Raw genomic sequence first — 8,701 nt, forward strand, 5'->3', positions numbered from 1 at the left:
GCAGGGACATGGATGAAGCTGGAAACCATCATTCTTAGCAAACTACCACAAGAACAGAAAACCAAACACTGCATGTTCTCACTCATAAGTGAGAGGTGAACAACAAGAACACATGGACACAGGGAGGGGAACATCACACCTGGGGCCTGTCAGGGTTTGGGAGTCTAGGGGAGGGATAGCATTAGGAGAAATACCTAATGTAGATGACGGGTTGATGGGTGCAGCAAACCACCATGGCACATGTATGCCTATGTAACAAATCTCCACATTCTGCACATGTACCCCAGAGCTTAAAGTATAATAAAAGTAAAAAAAGAAGTTAATGTTTTCTTCACTTACTAGCTGTGTGACTTTGAAAACTTACTCCATATCTCCAAATTGGGTTGCCCTTATCTATAAAGTGGAAATAATATCAGTCACTGTCTCAGAGGGCAGTGGGGAAGCGTAAAGGAGGCTATGAGGGCAAAGCACTTGGTGTAGGGTTTGGGGCATGGAAATCACTCATTGACTATTGGGGGTTGGGAGAGGAAGGCCTAGAAGATAGCTTGCAGGTTTATGTCTGGGTACCAATCACCAAAAAGGAGATTAGAAGAGTATTTGGGATTACTCTTTGGAGTTGCCACAAGGTGGGTGTGGCTGCGTCTTTATAGATTCCATGTCAATGAGTTATGGAATTCAGGCTACCCTGGGAAGCCCTTGGGCCTGTGTCTCTCTTCAACTGGGGCAGTACCTTCTAGAAGGCTGACAGCTAGGAGCTGTTCATCAACAAGCATTCCCAAAGCTAGGGGAACAAGCCCTCTAGTCCTCAGTGCGGGATCTGATTGGCTCATAACACAGTACTCAAGGTTGTATACCCCAGTACTGTTGTATCTACTAGACTCATTTACATTCTCAAAGCAGCTCCTCTGGGAGTTTAATAGTCTCTTTTCTTGGGAGAAACTATAAAAAACTTGGAAGAAAAGGTAGTGGCCCTGTTGAGACATGTGGTCTTGAGTCCACAGCCGATACTTATTTCCTTCCTTTATGAACTGATCTAGATCTAGATTTTGCTAACCTTCCACTTTTATGATGGGTGGTTTATTGGTTGACCTCATGAAGGGCACAGACTCTTTCTCTGAGGGATGCTAGTACCTGGTTACTATGCCTGTGGAGTCAACTGCTTCTGCCAAGATGGCAAGTCTTCTTGCTTGCTGTCCCCTTGACTCAAGGGGACTGAAATGAGATGGCAGCAGCAGCTTAAAATTCTCTTCCTGTGTTCCTCATGGAGGTGTATCTCTTTGGGAACCAGAAGCTCTAAATGCATGGAGCTCAGGGTTAAGATGAAAGGAAGCACAAATTCCCTGAATGGCCACTGGGAGTGATGGTAAGCATGATCACTCCTGCTTCTACCCCTTGCTTCCAAGACCCATATATTCTTAATAGAGATAGAGCACCACATAATGGTTATTGTTTTAGTGTCTATAATGTGTCCTGGAGGATGACACTGTCCTTACTGGATATCATATCTGTTGGTGCCTCAGCTGAGTCTTTAATGGGCTATTTCATTGCTCTACTAGTCCAGCAGCTAGTTTCTAGGAGGGGTAGCATGGGATAGGTACAGGGGATACCATGTCATGTGTCCTTTGATGACACGTGGGTTCCTTGCTCTGATGTGATGTTATATGAGATGCTGTGTTGATGAAACAAACACTCTCAAAGCCCTCAGTTGAGGCTCTGCAGGAAAGAAAGACTGAGCCATATCCAGAATATATGGCAATTCCCGATAAAATACCTTCCAGGACAGAAGGGCTCCAATAGAGTCAACTTGATACCCTGTGACTAGTTGTTCTTTTCAATGTGTGGTTGGGCCTCTGCCTCGGCATCTATTACTGGCAGGCTAGACATGCAGCAGCTGCAAAATCTAGATTAGCCTTGATAAGTGGGAGCCCATGATCTTGGGCCTATTAATAGCATCCATCTCTGCCTCTACAGCTGCTCCATTCATACACCCCTTGTGTCAGAGGCTGACTGATGTCAATTTGCTGAGTCTTTGTGTCCAGTTGGCTTTTTGGTGGCTCTTTTATGGAGGATATTCTCTAGGGGATGTTAACATGTAATATTTAGATCTTCCCACTTTATGTCTCCTGTTTGGTTCATCACATACCTCTACTATAGTTTTCCTAGTCCATGATATTCTGATAGACTTATTTCTAGGCACCTGACCAATCAGTTGAGGCATTTGCAACTGCCCATACATTCTTAGAAATGCTGAGCTAACTTCAGGCCACTTTTCCTTCCACTCAAAGTAGTTGACCAAATGCACCACCTGAAAATAGGCCTAGTTGGAGGATTCCTTCTCAGCACTGTCCTTCAGGGGCACTTTAAAGTTCAAGTAGGCATATAGGACAGCTGCTGTCCATTTTCAGCTTGAACCTGTTAAAGGAAAAACTTCAGTTGAATTAAATTTAAAGGAGTTTAATTGAGTAATGAACGATTCACGAATTGGGCAGCCCTCAGAATCACAGCAGATTCAGAGAGACTCCAGGGATACCTCATGGTCAGAGCAAATTTATAAACAGGAAAAGGGAAGTGGCACACAGAAAATTGGAAGTGAGGTACAGAAACAGCTGTATTGGTTACAGGTTGGTGTTTGCCTTATTTGAACACAGTTTGAACACTCAGCAATGTATGAGTGGTTGAGGTATGGCCGCTGGGATTGGCAAAGACTCTGTTTTTGTTAGAGGGGCTTGCTCCTAAGTCAGGTTTTTTAGCTTGTCTACCTATTAAGTTAGATTACAGTTCATCCACAAGGACTCAAATAAAGAAATATGGAGTCCTTCTCAGGCCATTTTTAGTTCACTTTAGCAATTCCTCCTTTTTGGTCACTTTCTCTAGCCACCAAGACAGCATGGTACTGGTATGAAAATAGGCATATAGACCAATGGAACAAGAATAGAGAACCCGGAAATAAAGCCAAGTACTTATGGTCAACTGATCTTTGACAAACCAAACAAAAATGTAAAGTGGGGAAAGAATACCATATTCAATAAATGGTGCTGGGATAATTGGCAAGCCACATGTAGAAGAATGAAACTGGATTCTCATCTCTCACCTTATACAAAAATCAACAAGATGGATCAAAGGCTTAAATTTAAGAACTGAAACCATAAGAATTCTAGAAGACAACATTGGAAGAACCCTTTTAGACAATGGCTTAGGCAAAGACTTCATGACCAAGAACCCAAAAGCAAATGCAACTAAACAAAGATAAATAGATGGGACTTAATTAAATTAAAAAGCTTCTGCACAGCAAAACAAATAATCGACAGACAGACAACAATCAGTAAACAGACAAACCATAAAGTGGGAGAAAACGTTTGCAATCTATACATCTGACAAAGGACAAATGTTCAGAATCTGCAAGGAATTCAAACAAATTAGCAAAAAAAAAAAAAATTCCATCAAAAAGTAGGCTAAGGACATGAATAGACAATTCTCAAAAGAAGATACATAAATGGCCAAGAAGCATATGGAAAAATGCTGAACATCACTAATTAGTAGGGAAATGCAAATCAAAACCACAATACAGTACCACCTTACTTCTCACGAATGGCCATTATCAAAAAATAAAAAATATAATTGGTGTTGGCCTGGATGTGGTGAAAAGGGAACACTTTTACACTGTCGGTGGGAATGTAAACTAGTACAAACACTGTTGAAGACAGTATGGAAATTCCTTAAAGAACTAAAAGTAGCTCTACCATTTGATCCAGCAATCCCACTCCTGAGTATTTATCCAGAGGAAAAGAAGTCGTTATACGAAAAAGATACTTGCACATTCGTTATAGTAGCACAATTTGCAATTGCAAAAATATGAAACCAGCCCAAATGCCTATCAATCAACTTGTGGATAAAAAAATGTGTTCATATATATATATATATATATATATATATATATATATACCATTGAATACTACTCAGCCATACAAAGGAACAAAATAATGACATTTGCAGCAACCTCAATGGAATTGGAGACCATTATTCTAAGTGAAGTAACTCAGGAATGGAAAACCAAACATCGTATGTTTTCACTCATAAGTGGGAACTAAGCTATGAGGATGCAAAGGCATAAGGATGATACAATGGACTTTGGGGACTCAAGGGAAAGGGTGGAATGGGGTGAGGGATAAAATACTATATATTGGGTACAGCGTACACTGCTCAGGTGATGGGTGCCCCTCAATCTCAGAAATTACACTAAAGAACTTATTCCTGTAACCAAACACCACCTATTCAACAAAAGCCTATCAAAATAAAAAAAGATTATAAAAAATGTACTCATTTGTAAAGCCCTTTCATATAAATTATGTTTTCTATAAAGAGATGAAAAAAAGGAAAAGATAATTTGGAAGCTGAAATTGGATTTGGGAAGCCTATCAAATCTATTAAAAGTTTAAAACACTTGATATTATGAAGTAGAATTCCAGGTAATCATAAGTCATTCATTTAGCCAAAATGATGACTGAAAATTGTTGAAAAAGGAAAACATTTACTCAATGACAGAGGGAAGACTTAGCTTTCCAAACAATCTTCTGTTAAAAGAAAAACTTTAGCTGAATTAAATTTAAAGGAGTTTAATTGAGCAATGAATCATTTGTGAATCAGGGAGCCCTCAGAATCAGCAGATTCATAAAGATTCCAGGGATGCCTGGTGGTCAGAACAAATTTATAAACAAAAAAAGAGACATGGTGTGCAGAAATTGGAAGTGAGATAGAGAAACAACTGTGTTGGTTGCAGGTTGACATTTGCCTTATTTGAATACAGTTTGAACACTCAACAGTGTATGAGTAGTTGAAACATGGCTACTGGAATTGGCCAAGACTGACTATTATTACAGGCATATACTCCTAAGTTAGGTTTTCAATCTTGTCTACCTATTAAGTTAGGTTACAGTTCATCCACAAGGACTCAAATATAGAAGTACGGAGTCCTTCTCAGGCCATTTTTAGTTCACTTTAACAAACCCAAATACCTAGCTGACCTATTCATGAACGGCACTTTTTATTTTTTCTTCTTGATTTTTGTTTCTCTCCACAAATGTAACCATATGTATTAGTAAGGGAAGGGGCACAGGTGCAACAATGGGACACATGGGGGTCCAGGTTACCTGCTCGTTCAGCCTGCTTTGTCTCTTCACTTCTGCTTATGCTTAATCTCCGTTATACCACTTGCATTTTACAATGGATTGCTGTAATCCATCATTCTCTGCTGAAGATGGAATGGCCTTGCTCCAGATCCCTGGAGGTCTGTGCTGTAATTCTCCCGTTGAAGCTTGTCATAAACTCCACACAGTATCCTTCCCCAAAATGGATACCTCTAGCATCATAAGATATGGCTGCTATGGATGCATTGTATGGCTCACACATCAGGGCTGCTAGCACTTGATCCTAAAACCTGCTCAAAATAGAATCCTCCCCTGCTCTAGGTCTCTCTCAAAGCTGGTAGCCTTCTGTGCTACCTGGTATTGGGAGCAGTATTCTCAGGTGCAATATGTTGCCTCTAGAACATAGATAGTTTTACCTTGCATAGTGCTTTCTTTGTGGTGGACAGCGTGGGATGTGATAATTTGTTATTTTCTTAATGGGCATTTTCCAAAATGTCATAGACCACTGTACTCCTACAAATTGTATTAAAGGATCCCTGAATATCACATTGCCTGAAGCTCATGCATCTAATCAAGAACTCGTCATACTCTTGGGAGCTCTGAAACTAGAATGGTTGATTAGGGCTTTCTCCAGTTGGCATAACAGGGTCTGGCCTTTATTTCCCACAATGATTTATGTCCCCACAGTGAATACAGCTGTCTCAGGGTGAATTGGCTCTGTTCATGGGGACAATTACCTGAGAAGTCAGCAAAAAACCTTCACTGGAGGTGGGGGAGAAAGTCTTTAGTTTTTGAAGGGGGAATTTAGGTGATATAGCCCAGCATGACAAATTATTTCTGCAAATTTCTGTTTTCTCCTTTTAAATTTTTGATTTTTTTTTGAGTTTTAAATTAACTTTTTAGCCTCTATTGGTTTTTTATATGTGTGTAACTCTTGCACTTTAATTTTAATTTCAAAAATTTTAAATATTTTAAGTAGTCTCTCTCTTGATTTGCTTATGTAATAGTTGCTAGGCAAAGTGGAAGCAGCAGAGATAAACATCCTTAAAAGGGGAGCATAACAATCACCTTGAACTCTTTTTTTTACTGCCCTTTTGCTGCCCTCAGTGGAATTCTCCTTTTTTATAGTGTTATAAAAGCCATGATCCTCTCAGGAGATTTACTGGGCTGCAACTCTTTCCGGGGCCACAGACATCTTTTTGCAGACAGCTCTTGCGCACTCCTGGCATGGAGATGTTTCTCATTGTCTCACCTATTTTAATTAAGAGGAATAATATTTGAAGTACATTAATATCCCTTTCTCTTTTGCATTTTCATGGCTTAATCTTCTTATTCAGATGGAACTCTCCATCTTACTGGAGATGAGGATAAGGAGGAGATAGGGCCTGGGATGGAGTTTAGGACTGCTATCATGAGAATACAAAGAGAAGACATTAATAGTTACCAGCTAGTACCTAGAAGAGGATTTGCAACAAGACTGCCTTAAAATCTAGGCTCTGTGTAGAGATTGCATTAGCATACTAAGAACTAAAGCTGGTAGTCAGTGAGCATTTATTTTCTACCCTGAGTGTAGAGAAAATATTTCCTTCAGCAATTCTAGGCTAAGGAACCTGCTCTCCTAGCAGATGGATGCTTTCGTGGAAGAATAAGCTGAGCCTAACCTGAGAGATGAAGAGAAGTAAAAGGGAGTCAGATAGGAGACAGTAGAGCAGGCACTAGGGTTTTAATCAATTCCAACACTTGATATGACAGTGACAGTTTAGAAACGTTCGGGTTGACACATGTATGTAGAAAACATCAGTGCTAGCGGCAAGTGACCTGATTCCCCAGGTGGGTGGGCCTGTGAGACTCTAGGCGCTAGAGCCTAGAAGAAGCCCTGAGCAGAGCATTTCCAACATGGTGCAGGGATATGCCAAACAGCAGTGTTGAAGGGAGGCAGGGCTCTGGTTTCTCTTTTCTGGGTTGAAGACCCTGAGGGAGGTATGTGCTGGATAAGACCAGGGAATATGGAGAGCAGAGGGGATGGCTTCAGTAGAGCATACTTGACATCCTGATTGGATAGCAGAGTTTCAGAGATTAGATCTTGGCCACTTTGGTTCTCATGCGTTTTGTTTGGGACCTACCTTCTCCACAAGGGAGTTAGCTGAAAGTCTGATTTGAGGTCTTTCTGGAAAGCGTAGCCCTGAAGTCAAGCATTGTAGAATATACTGCCTGGGTCAAAATTAATTGGAAGTCACATCCAGGAATTAAGGAACTTTCAGAGCTGGGGAGAGTTGAAGTGGACGAAATAATTAGGGATGATCATAGTACCTGAGAGAAAAAGAGAGAGATTTCAAATTAGACAGCTAGAGAAAAGAGCAGGAAGGGAACAAAGGAGAGGAAAAAGGAGAGAGAGAGAGAGAGACAGAGAGAACTACAGTACACATCTGATTCAACAGCATCAAAGTAGAAATTGACAGTGAGGACCCACGTGACAGCAGAAAGACACCAAATGCAGTTTCAGACGCTGTAACTCTGCCCAGACCAGGTCATTTAAACCATGTCCCCCCATACACTCAAACACTGGTTTATAGGGGAGCAGAAGAGGGAAACAGAAATCTTTTAGCTTTACACGGGAAGAGTGAGCACTTACCCGAAGGAAGTTTTAAGTTATTGACTGTCCCCCTACCCCTGCATCACATACATTTCTCAACCGATAGGGCTTGTAAAAGAGATCCAGTAAATTTAAAGACATTTTAAAAAGCAGATCTGTGTCCACTTGAATTAAACATTTGGACTTGGGTTAAGTAGAATCCAAATTGTATGAATGACAAGAGTGGAAGGGCAAAAGGAGATGATATGTGAGGAAAGACCCTCCTAATATTGTTTTGGCCAAATATGTCCTTAAGCAATGTTGAGCTTCCTGAGGCATTCTTGGGGGAAAATCTATAGGTGCTGCTGTAAGAGCCATCTTAAAAACAAGTTCTAGATTACGGGAAATAAAACCTAGTTGACTCCCATTGGTAGATAGTAATCTTTCTTATTCAGATGGAACCCTCTGTCTCACTGGAGATGAAGATTAGAAGGAGATAAGGCCTGGGATAGATGTTAGAACTGCTACCATGAGAATACAAAAAGAAGGCATTAATAGTTATTGATGGGAGAAGGGACGGTACTAACTGAAAAGAGACAATATCCTTTTGCCCTTTGAGCCAGTGCTCTGCTACTCACTGAGAAAGCTCTTGGGGCCAAGGGAGGCAGCTGAGACTGGGCTTCTTTAATACTTCGTACTGTTTTCCAAAGGAAAGATTAGGCAATGTGAAAGGTAATCTGATTCAGACTGAAGGCCGTAGTATAGCTTCTCCCAGCTTCATAAACGTTTCTACTAGACTCCCACATGATTCATTTAGAGGGTTCAAATGATCAAGAGGTTCTTTTCTCAATGAAACCTGTTCCCCTCTAAAATGGCTTTTCAGTGTTCACTAAAAATCCAGTCTTAGGAGACAGTCTTTGCATAGTGTGTGGGACAAAAATAATAATAATAATAAAAAGACCATGCAAACTGAATCTATGCAAAG

The sequence above is a fragment of the Pan paniscus genome, chromosome 7, assembly GCF_029289425.2.
Source record: "Pan paniscus chromosome 7, NHGRI_mPanPan1-v2.0_pri, whole genome shotgun sequence".
Classification (NCBI taxonomy): Eukaryota; Metazoa; Chordata; class Mammalia; order Primates; family Hominidae; genus Pan; species Pan paniscus.